The following is a 12,043-nucleotide window of genomic DNA, read 5'->3' as shown; positions in this document are numbered from 1 at the left end:
TCTGACCTAGTCCCCAGATAATGCTTTCCGCAAAAGCTTGAAACATAGCTTCGCCCTCAGCATGCTGATGAAACAATAAAATTGATAGTCGCTACTGTTGTAATCAAAAGATCCTCTAAAGGGGACACACCTAAAAGTCAAAGCCGTCATCTCTTTGTGTATACGGAAGTATCGACCTGAGCTCTCACGGCCCTCGCATCTAACCCCCGACAGATATCATCTGTGGTATACTCACCTGTAAGACTGAATATTGGGATCTGGATACGGGAGTATATTCAAGTAGTAGGACACACAGATAAGTTCAAGTAATTAAAACATTAATATTGTATCTCAGATCAATTGAACTTTGTGTGAAAATTTAAGAGGACAAACATCTGACAATCTAGGTGAATTGTTTAGAGCTTAAAATAAAATCAAGCTTAACGGTGTTAGTGACTTGTCTCAATAACTGGTATGATCCTCTGACTTAAACTTACAAAAATATTGTTTGTAAATATTTCATTTCTGTTTTTTTCTTGAATCTTCAAGTGGTGTCATTTACTTTCTTTTAGAAAATCCAAAAAGATTTTGTGTGTGTTTTAGCATAAACTTTTGAAAAAGTCAAAAAGATTTTCGACAACTGATGTTGGAAAGCTGATTTTCAAAATTCCAAGTGCTAAACATCATGATATTGTTGTGAGAGGGAGTGTGTTTTGAATGTTAAAATTTGGTTTTAAATCAACAAGTGGTTCATAAAAGAGGAAGTTGTTTATGAGAGGGAGTCAGTGTTGGTACATACAAATTGTTAAATTTAGAAAATTTATTTCTGGGTTAAGAATGTGCAGGAATAGCCAGGTTTCGATTTTGAACCTAAAGATAGAGTGCCAGGTTACGATACCTGAGGACTCTGATTGAGGGAAGCCAAGTTTCGATTCTGAAAATTAAACGCTGTGAACAGAGCTAGTGCCAGGTTCCAGATTCTGTGGACAAAGCTTAATCCAGGTATCAATCTTGAACCTGTGAAAGCCAGACAATGATCCTGAAGTAGATGTTGCTGAAGAATAAAGCAATGCCAGCAAATCGAGAGGGGGAGTCTGAAGATATTCAAGCAGATATTATTTAAAAGAGAGTCTGTTGATGAAGAGAGAGGGAAAAGCCCAGAGACTGATCAAGACTGAAGAAGTGAAGACATAGCATTGTCGTGACTCGATAGTCGACTCGTCAACATCTGAGGGGGAGTATGTTAGTGCACTACATCTGTCGACTTCGTCTTGGATCGAGTCTTAGATTGCATTGTATAGATTAGGGCACGTTTTACGAGAAAATAGGAGAGTGTATGTTATTAGAAGGCTGATTTCGCTCATAGGGTCTTAGTCAGGAGATTTCGCTTATATGGTCATGTTATGGTTTCGCTTTTGTGGACATGTACCTTGGAGCGAAACCATCAACCCTATAAATAGGGGTTCAATGAGCGAAGTCATTAATCAAGACTCTTGTATTCCATACCGAAGTGCTGCCGGTTTGAAGATTGAGCTGTAATCATTGTCAAATCAATACAATCAGTATATTAAGTGAAGAATCAGCTGTTTCTATCTCCGTTTCTTGTTATTCCGCACCTGAAATGAAGTAAAACTCCTCTGAACGACTCATTCGGGTCAGACCTCGATCCTACAAAGCAGATACTGTTAAAGGAGAGTCTGTTGATAAAGATAGAGAGAGAGAAAAGCCCAGAGACTGATCAAGACTGAAGAAGTGAAGTCATGACGTTGTCAAAGACTCGATGGACGACTCGTCAACATCTGAGGGGGAGTCTGTTGGTGCACTACATCTGTCGACTTCGTCTTGGATCGAGTCTTAGATTGCATTGTATAGATTAGGGCGCGTTTTACAAGAAAATAGGAAAATGTATGTGTCTTAGATGCTGATTTTGCTCATAGGGTCTTAGAAAGGGATTTTGCTTATATGGACATGTTGGGGTTTCGCTCTTATAGTCATGTCCCTTGGAGTGAAATCTCAGTCCTATATATAGGGTTATTTGAGCGAAATCATATAACAGTTGTACGATTTCCATACCGAAGTGCTGCCGGTGTGAAGACTGCTTGTATTTGCATTCAAATCAATACAATCAGTAGTTAAAGTGAAGAATCAGCTGTTTCTAGCTTTGTTTCTTGTTATTCCGCACCTGAAACAGAGTAGAACACCTCTGAACGACTCATTCGGGTCAGGTCGCGATCCTACAAGTGTTGGCCTCATTCCACCAAAAACAACTCAGATTCGAAAGATTTCCACAAGAATACACAACATTTTCACAACAGATCTACACATAATCATGAATGAAAGGATTGAAAGATGGTTTTTCCAACTTTCTTTCAACTCTTTTATACTCAAAGCACTCAAGAACGGTAGAATCGGAGCTTATACCGACCTTCTTCTCATTTCTAGTGTCGTGTTGGTCCAAGATCTAATTTCTAACGAAGAGACGACCAATTTCGGGTTAAACATGGAAAAACCGTCAAGAACGGCCAGATCTGATGGAACGGGGTGGATCCCGGCCGTTAGAACAAGTCAGACTTGATGGAATTTCAGTTTTTTAGCACGTCACAGCAACGTCTTGACCAAAACCACCAAAAAATCTTCAAACTTTGTCGAATACAGCTGGACGGGCCAGCCGATCGGACAGGCAGCCGATCGGACAGCCCAGCCAATCGACAGCCCAGCCGATCGACAGCCCAGCCGATCGGACAGCCCAGCCGATCGGACAGCCCAGCCTATCGGACAGGCTAGCCGATCGGACAGGCTAGCCGATCGGGCAGCCCATCCGATCGGGTAGCAGCCCATCCGAATGGGCTGGCATTCGATCGAATTATCATTCGTTTCTTGTTTATCTCGCTATCATTTAACGCGCTACCAAACGCTCATGCAATCAGTCTGTAATCAGGGTATTCTCAAACATTTTTCCGCCAAATCCAACCAAGCCGTGTTAGCTTGCCGAATACGCACTGTGAGTATACTTGAACCCATTTTTATCGCTTTTTGGGTGTAACATACGTTCCTAACAAATCGAACTTATCAAACGAATTATTTAATCAATCAATTTATCACTTGCGAATAACTATAATGCATAGATATACGTGATGCTAGTTGCATATGTGCTAGGACTTATACTCGTGACGTCCCACCACGACTAGTATAGTACTATTGCGCCCGACAGGGTCTAGTTATGCCATCGAAGAATCGAGCATCGAGGACTTAGCTGGTAGTATTAGTTTTGTGAGTATATATGTCGTATATTACGTTTATGCATGTGGAAATTCGCAGCATCTTCTAACCTATTTACGCTACTACATATCAAACCTGTATACTCGCTAATACTTTAGTATTGACATTATTTTAATGTATGTTGCAGGTTTAGTTGCAGTCTACATCAAATCAAGCTAGGGAGTCTAGAAACTCACTTAAAAGTCTATGTTGTCGGATTGTATTGTTCGAGAGGACAAGAAATCTGTGATACCTTATGTGATTGTATGGTTTATTAGTATGGGATAATGAACACATTAAATACGCAATATAGTTGTTATGGATTCTCTTAAACAATCTGATTCGCATAGTGCCACGCCCCGATGATTCCGCCATCGGTTGGGGTGTGACAGAAGTCTTCCTCGAGGACTTGCCAGAATCATCTCCTCATCGACGAGTCGAATTTCGCATCGACTTAATTCCAGGCGCCACGCCTGCAGTCAATGCACCTTAGCGACTTACACCTTCGGAGATGCAAGGATTGTCAGTATAACCTCGGTAGTTGATAGAGAAGGAAGTTAACAGACCAAGATTCCCGTTATGGGTAACCCCAATTCTGCTCGTCAAGAAGAAGGTCGATGATTTTCAAATGTGCATCAACTACCAGGAGCCGAACGAGCTAACCCACGAGAGTCGGTGACTCTTGCTAAAGATTAACGAATTACTTATTTAACTAACTGTGAGGATCCAATTACTATTTCACGACTGATCGGTGATTGAGTGTCATTAGCTGTGAATTCAGGAATAAAGTATACCGGGGAAATTGTGGGACAAAAATTTGTTTTTAAACATACACAAAAGTGGTGTTTCCTATCCAGTGTACAAAACAGATTTACACAGAACACAAAACCTTGAGGATGTAGAAAACATATACTTAGGACCTTTGGGGACCCAGGTCCAAACTCGTAAAGGTTGCTACTTAGGAACCATATCTGTTAACTCAATCAAACCCCATTAACCTGACACATATGCCATTTCTGTCAGCCAAACAGAAAGTGCTTAAAATTCTTTTGTTGAGATCATCACTTTTGCTTCTAGCGAGTAGATGTTTGCATCTCTACTCCCCTGATAGTAATTGCATCGCACCAAATTTTATTCGCTGAGAGCAAACACACATTTGCTTCGACACTTGGTCATTTCTTCATTTTAGCAAATACTCATCGTTTCATGACTCGGAAACTTTTATGACACACATGCACCATTTGCTACGCATGTGGTTTCGATTCGAACAAACGCTTCATTAAAATTCAAATATTATTTTGCTAAAATCTAATTACCGATTTGTGATTCAAATGACCTGCTTTATTGAAATTATTGGCTTCCATGTCATCAAGTTAACACACTTTCTTGAGACTTCGTTTACTTCAAGTTACATTCATGGTTTATCTTTGTAACCATGCCGAGATTCCCTTGCTGGTACATACGTTTATTGTCGGGTTACGCTGAAACCAAGTTCAATTGCTTGAACTTATCCATTTCGCATATTCAATTTAAGACGCCATATGATGTATTGAGAGCATTATATTCAAATATTCTTGCAAAGGTTCCTTTGCTTCGAGTGGTAGTTAACTTGTGATTGGCCTACAACTCCACTAAATCGTTTATTGATTTCAATAACTTACGATGATACTTTCACAAAACTGAAGCTTGCGCTAATTTAGTTACGCGCCTCATACACGGATTTAAATGTTTATTTATTTACTTGCTCTAAATCCGTCTTGTTATCATGATTAAAGCGGTCTCAACATAGTTGTATGTTAAAACAATGGTACATAGATTCATTTCATATCACGATGTACCTTCCAACGATTCTTTCATGATCGATCGAATGCCTTGCGGTATTTATTACTTTTCATCTTCGATCGGAAACAGTAGTTCTTTGATGTACCGTATTCAGTAGAAAACGCTATGACATTATGTAAACCAGATCTTCAGATTGTTTCAGTACACTTACATTAGGTTTCAAGCACGGTGAACTTGTTCAGTAACCACTACTATTGAATTATGTCGTTACGACACCTCGAGGTGTCCTCACAAACTTGTAGCTTGTGCTAATCATGGTCAATCATTTCACACAAAAGTACATATACTTTTGTTTGACTGGTTATTTAAACATTCCCGATGCAACTACGAATCAAGACAATAATACACCAGATTCGCTTGTATTTCATTCGGTGTACCTTCGAGATTTAAGAATGACAACACACTAACCCTTACCGTTTATTTATACGAAAGTTGACAGACCACTTTCACATTCAAGTTGATTGATCTTGAGTTCATATAGCGGATACTATGGGTTGTGAAAACTCATTTGCATATGGTGACCGATCGTTTGAAAATCCTATTAGTCAAAACTCCCTTGTTGCACCCATGTTAACTGAGTTACGCTAGATTATACATCTATACGTCTTGTACCTTTGACATTAAATGCTAAAAGCACATACCTTTTAACCATTGGATTCGTGTTGTTATATATTCTTGGATTCACCTGATGTGAATAAGGGTTTGATTCGGTTTGGTGATTATATACCTCGGTACTAGTCATATACATACACGCATAATGAAACCTTAAGGAGTTAAGGTAGTACAAATTTCGAGGACAAAATTTTCTTAACAGGGGGAGAATGTGACAACCGTCAAATTTGCATGTATCCGTACAATTAATTAATATTGATTTACGCTTAATGATTGTGCTTGATTTCAACTGATAATATAAACTGCTTTATGATTTCTGTATCATACATACATGTGCATCACATTTCATACTGTCACACCATTTATCACATACAGACTTTAGTGACATAAACGATGCACAAAGCACGGTTAACACAGTGAGCGGATAACTCAGAAAATGCTGACGATGTTCAATACATAAACAGACAATGTTTAAAGACCCCGTATGGGCCAGAGATAAGGTACTACACTAGTATAGAGTGTAGGGAAGTAAGGACCATAAAACTGCGTCACTAGGTGATAGTTTAAGTGCCGGAAAGTGCCTAAAACCGACTAAAAGTGCAGAATTCTGCATATTTCAGCAAAATTCAGCACATTAACATACTGGTATTATGCAGAAAATTGACTACATGGTCCTGTATGCTTTCCTAAGTGTCGGGAATTAAAAGTATCACAAAAAGGTACATAAAGGACACTATACGGAATAACTTGACACTTTAACGAACCGGTATCTAACCGAACAACCGGACATTACCCGGAACACCAAAATTTACTAGAAACATTGTTTAATTATTTTTAGACTATTTATGAGCCTCGAACACCCTAACACACTATATAATGTGTCATACACTTAAAACACTAGACTTTTCACTTAACCCCCAACTATTATTCACTTACCATCAAAATTTACACATGGACCCCCTTCCCCCTCATATCCATGGTTATGAAGATGTGGCCCCCACTCCAAGATTTCAAAATCTCTACTAAATCCCATCTTGATATTACTTTGATTTTTTTTAGATATTGCTTGGATATTCCTAGATTTGCTTAGATTTTTCTTGGATACTATAAGTTACCTACTTACCATCAAAGTTACAATTAACCCCCCCCCATATATATTTACGGTCACAAAGGACCCACCAAGATCACCACCATACTCCTAGATTTTATTTCTTTATTTTATTTGGATCTTGCTTGATTTGGTGGATAAGATATTAGAAGAAGATTATAAGTATGGCATGTGATATCTAGAAATCATCACACTTCACTCAATTCACAACACCACACTCCATCCCTCATACTCTCTCTCTCTCCCTCTCGGCCCTAGGAGGTGCCGCCACCACCACCTTGCAACCACCGTCCACCCATTTTCAAGCTTATTTCAAGTGCAAGAAGGTGATTCATGGAGCTTGGTACTTGAAGAACTTGAAGAACCTTCATCCATTGCTTTTATCATCCATTTTCATCATCTTTATCATCTAGTGATCTTCCCTAGCCTTTGAGCTAGTTGTAAGCTTCTTGCTACTAGTTTTTATTTCTTATTTTGTTGGTTAAAAAGATATATAATGTTATGAATCACAAGAACACTTAAAGAACATAAACAAGAATCATAAACATAAGCTTACATATGATGATTTATGGATGAAATGAGGTTGTTAAATACATACATGGCACTTGATTTTTATTTACTTGAAATTATGATGATGATCACCATAAGGAGCTTGCTAAATTGTGATTAAACACATGATTTAGCAAGTTAGAGGATGATTATGTGTTAACCCAAGAAGATCATCCTCACTTATGAACATGAACTTGAAAATAAATTTATTTCTTGAAAAATAGTAAATAAAGTGAGCTAGTAATTTTGCAAATCTAAGATTTATGAATAAATTTCCAAGAAAATCAAGTTCAAAATATGATTTTTAGTAGAACTTGATTCTTACATAAATGTACATTGCTTTTGGTGATAAAATGAGTGTAAGAACACTTTATTTACAAGAAGAGTTCAAAAGAATAATTTTTGTAGAATATGTTTACAAGTTGTAAACACCTAAAGTTTTCAAGAAGGAAGTTTATTAAGAAATAAACACACTTTAAGGGGTAACTAAGTCTACTAAACATGTTACCGAGTTACTACGAGTTTTGTGAAAGTTCATGTTCATATTGTTATATACATTGTATAGTTTTTGCACTTGGGAAGTGTAGTTTGATTATTGATTGTTGGGTTGATTTTTAAAAAGAAAATGATATGCTTTAATAGCATGGACACCTCCGTTTTTAGGGGAAACTATGACAAAATTTTCTAAAAATATAAATACTTCGAAATTATTTTCTAACAAGTGTTTACAAAAATGTTTTAAACTTTGTTTTTCAAAATAAACTTCGCCATAGGTTTTGTTACAAAAATACAAAGTGTCGGAGGTTGGTTTTCGTAAATAAAAATGGATAAATATATATTTAGAATATATATTTTATAATAAGACGCTTGTGTGAATATTTGTACGAATTGTGAACTAGTTATATTATTTTAGGGTAAAATAATATATCTTAACAAAATACCATGGGAATTACAACTCCAAAACAATACCAAAAATCTCACGGAAGAAATATTTAAGTTACACACTTAATATTGTGAAGTCAAACGATAAAACGTAACTTATGAAATATTCCGGAAAATACTCGTACAACTATCATTTTTGGTAAATATTATTTTGGGAAACAAAAGAAGTGAAAATATATTATTATTTGGGAAAAATATATATATTTTGGGAATAATTATTTTTGACAAATAAATTATATATATTTTAAGTGAGACTTAAAATATATTATTTCGGAACTACAATATACATGTATAAATACCCCCATCCTTGGGAAGGAAATACGGAATTAAAATACTTGAGAAGTATTAATACAAAAATATTGGTTAAATAATTATTCCAAAACCAAATATAATTATTTTAACTAATAACTATAACTTGGAATAATTTTCGAGAACGCAACTCAAAAACGTTAAACTCTAAGCCAAGGCATGGCCCGTTCGTCTAATAGACGTTAGTACACTATAGGTAGTCGTGTTTAGCTGCGGAGATTTGAGTTGCCGGTACTGAAGACGCAATACTGTAAGTTCATGTCCCCCTTTTCTTTTAACTGTTTTTAGTTTTATACTTTGGGGTGAAATACATGTTACAATTATTACAAACGTTTATTACATGGTATGATTAGCTTAAGGAAGGTTTACTACTAGATCATGTGAGTGGTGGGTATAGCACTTAAGACCATTAATCCTCGTCGTAGGACCGAGGGACATGAGTGATAGATCTATTCGGGTGTAGCGAGCCCCACCGCTGAGTCCGCTGAGTGGACCACGTGGTGACTATGTCTTATTGACGAAATCTGCTAGGTTTGAAGTCTTCCTGCATCACTTCACACATACCATTGGCTTTGCAACCCAGTGGTGATCTCTTTTTCCTTATTGCTACATACCAGGGACTTACATACATACTTACAACATTTCAAAGATTTATACATACACATAAACGAACACATGAACTCGCTCAACTTTTGTTGATGTTTTTCAAACTACATGTATTTCAGGGAATTTGTAAAGTGGATCTGGCAGGCGTTAGAAGTTTTTATCAAAGTATTACAAACGAAATATTTTCACGTATTACCGGTGGGCCTGGTGGAGAGTATCGTGACGTAGTTGATATCATCATAGTCAAATAATCATAGTTCAATGCACAGCGGAAGTCTAAAGTAAAATATATTACAAACCGAATTGAAAGTATCAAAGTATTACAAACGGAATGTAAAGGATCCACAGGCGGATCGAAATAAAGAAATTATTGTTCAACAGATTTTTAAGTGACAAGGCTTGCAAGACTCTTATTTATTCACTCAGTAGTGCCAGCCTATTCCGCCTAGTACCTGCACTTTAGCCTTTTGGAAAATACGTCAGTTTACACTGGTAAATACAATTAACTGACACTTTTGAAAATGTTTTAAGAAAATTGGTTTTGAATGCACAAGGCACAAATCATCTTTTATAACTTGGGATAATTATTCAGAAATAAACTTGTAAAAGAATTATCTGTTCGTTATACGTTCAGTAGCATGGGCTGAATACCGGGTTAAAGATTAATAGACACACCACATAATATATCCCGCGGCGAGTTATTCTCGATCAGGCAAGTATATTATTTTTACATACGCACCGACAGGTGTATCCCTACACCGCATGCTTAAGCCGTGGCCATTTCAATGAATGAGCCAAGGATATCCAGGACATGGTCATTAACCCCCCAAATGCTTAAAACAAACAAAACTGATTAAGTGGGTTATCTCAATGATTTAACCTTCATATGATTAAAAATTCTGTTGGTGCAGTTGTCTGTCGACTACATCTTAGTTCGAGTCTTAGGTTAGGGCTATTTGTAGCATGCACGGAAATTGAGAAATCATGTATTAGAAAAGGTTTCGCTTATAGTGACATAGGTAGAGGTTCCGCTTATATGTCATCATATAGTTCCGCTTGAATGTCACTTGAAGGTTTCGCTTGTATGACATGTATACTAAAGCGAAACCCCAACTCTATATAAGGGTACACATAAGCGAAACTATGTAGCAGTTAGAGAAGTTGTGTTGTGTAACGGCGAAGCCCTACCGAATCGTCTCCAGAGCTTGTAACTTGTTATAAAGAGCAATAAACAGAGACAAATTAGTGAAATCAAGCTAAACAAAGACTGAATCAATGAATTCTGCCTCTGACTCAGTCTGAGCACTCTTCTGATCAACTCGTCAGGTCGTCTAACGATCCTACATGTGGTATCAGAGCTCAGGAGGAAGAGTTCTTACCGTTTAGCTCGTTTTCGCTCAAAAATTCTGATTTCTACACCTTCTTTCATCAGTTCAGGAAGTTTTATCGGTCAAAATTAGATCAAAATTTCACAGATTGTGTATTATAGGACATTAACAAACCCTGGAAAGTTTTGGACCAAAATACGGATTAAAAATGGGTTAAACTATCTTCGGACTAGGTTTCGCTTATTCGGACAATTTGTAGTTCCGCTTATATGACCACCTAGGTTCCGCTTTTGTGACACCAAAATCAGGTAGTTTCGCTCCAAATGTCAAGTGGTTCCGCTTGAAAGGTTCGCTTCAAATGACAAGTTGGAGTTTCGCTTGTAAGGTTTCGCTTGAAAGGTTCGCTTCAAGTGACAGGTTGGAGTTCCGCTTGTAGAGTTCCGCTTCAAAGGTTCCGCTTCAAAGGACAGTTGTGATAGTTCCGCTTTTGTGAACAGATCAGTTTCGCTTGGTTGAATAACACTGGTCAGCTCATTAAGACATCAGTTGTTCCGCTTATTTGAACCAACTGGTTTCGCTTCAGTGACCAATTTCAGTAGTTTCGCTTTTGTGTCACTTACATCTTGGGATTTTGTTTTTGTGACATTTTGAGCGGAAGATTTGTCGGGTTTATTTGAACGATGGCAGAAATGTTTGATGAAAAGGAAAATGAGTTGGTTGAAAGGTTAAATAGATTTGGTTGGTATCATACGAGTATGTATGAAAAGGATGATAAGAAGATTTGGACTCTTAGACTTGAAAGGTTTGCTTGTCAACAGGATGAGACTGTGAAAGAGATGGGAAAGAGATTTGATTACTTGATGGACAAATTAAAATCATTTGGAATAAAATTGACAGATACTGAAAAAGTATCGAAGTTGGCAGACGCTTTACCTGCCGAATGGGATGAGGTTTTAAAGAAATTAAAACAAAAGTCTAAATTTTTGAAATTACATCCATCTGATTTCATCAGTAAACTTCAAAAGCGTCATTATGAAAATTCTGATAAGAAGAAGCTATTGATGAATAAAATTATAGGAAATCTAGATGAATTGAATTTGGGAAATCTAGATAAAATCAATTTGGATGTAATTTCTGAAATTGATAGAAGAATATGTATGTGTTTTGCTGCAAAACAGAACATGAAATATGACTTTAAAAGGGGATGTTATATTGATGAAAATTCAAACCCTCTTGATTTTGTTAAAATTGTTTGTGCAGGAACATATAAGACAGAGAAAAAGGCAAAGAATGAAGAATTTATGAAGAATGAATCTTCAAGTTCTGCATCAGTGTGTTTCAAATGTGACAACTTTAAGACTGATAATGATAAACTCGTAAAAGATGCGGAAAGTTTGGCATTGGAGATCAAGAAGTTGAAAGACGAGAAGTAGACTGATGATAAGCAGATTCTTATGTTAAAAGAAAATTGTGAGAAGTTGAAAACTGAAAATGACAAACTGTTGAATGG

Source organism: Helianthus annuus, chromosome 12, assembly GCF_002127325.2.
Source record: "Helianthus annuus cultivar XRQ/B chromosome 12, HanXRQr2.0-SUNRISE, whole genome shotgun sequence".
NCBI classification, from domain to species: Eukaryota; Viridiplantae; Streptophyta; class Magnoliopsida; order Asterales; family Asteraceae; genus Helianthus; species Helianthus annuus.
This window is presented reverse-complemented; position numbering follows the sequence as displayed.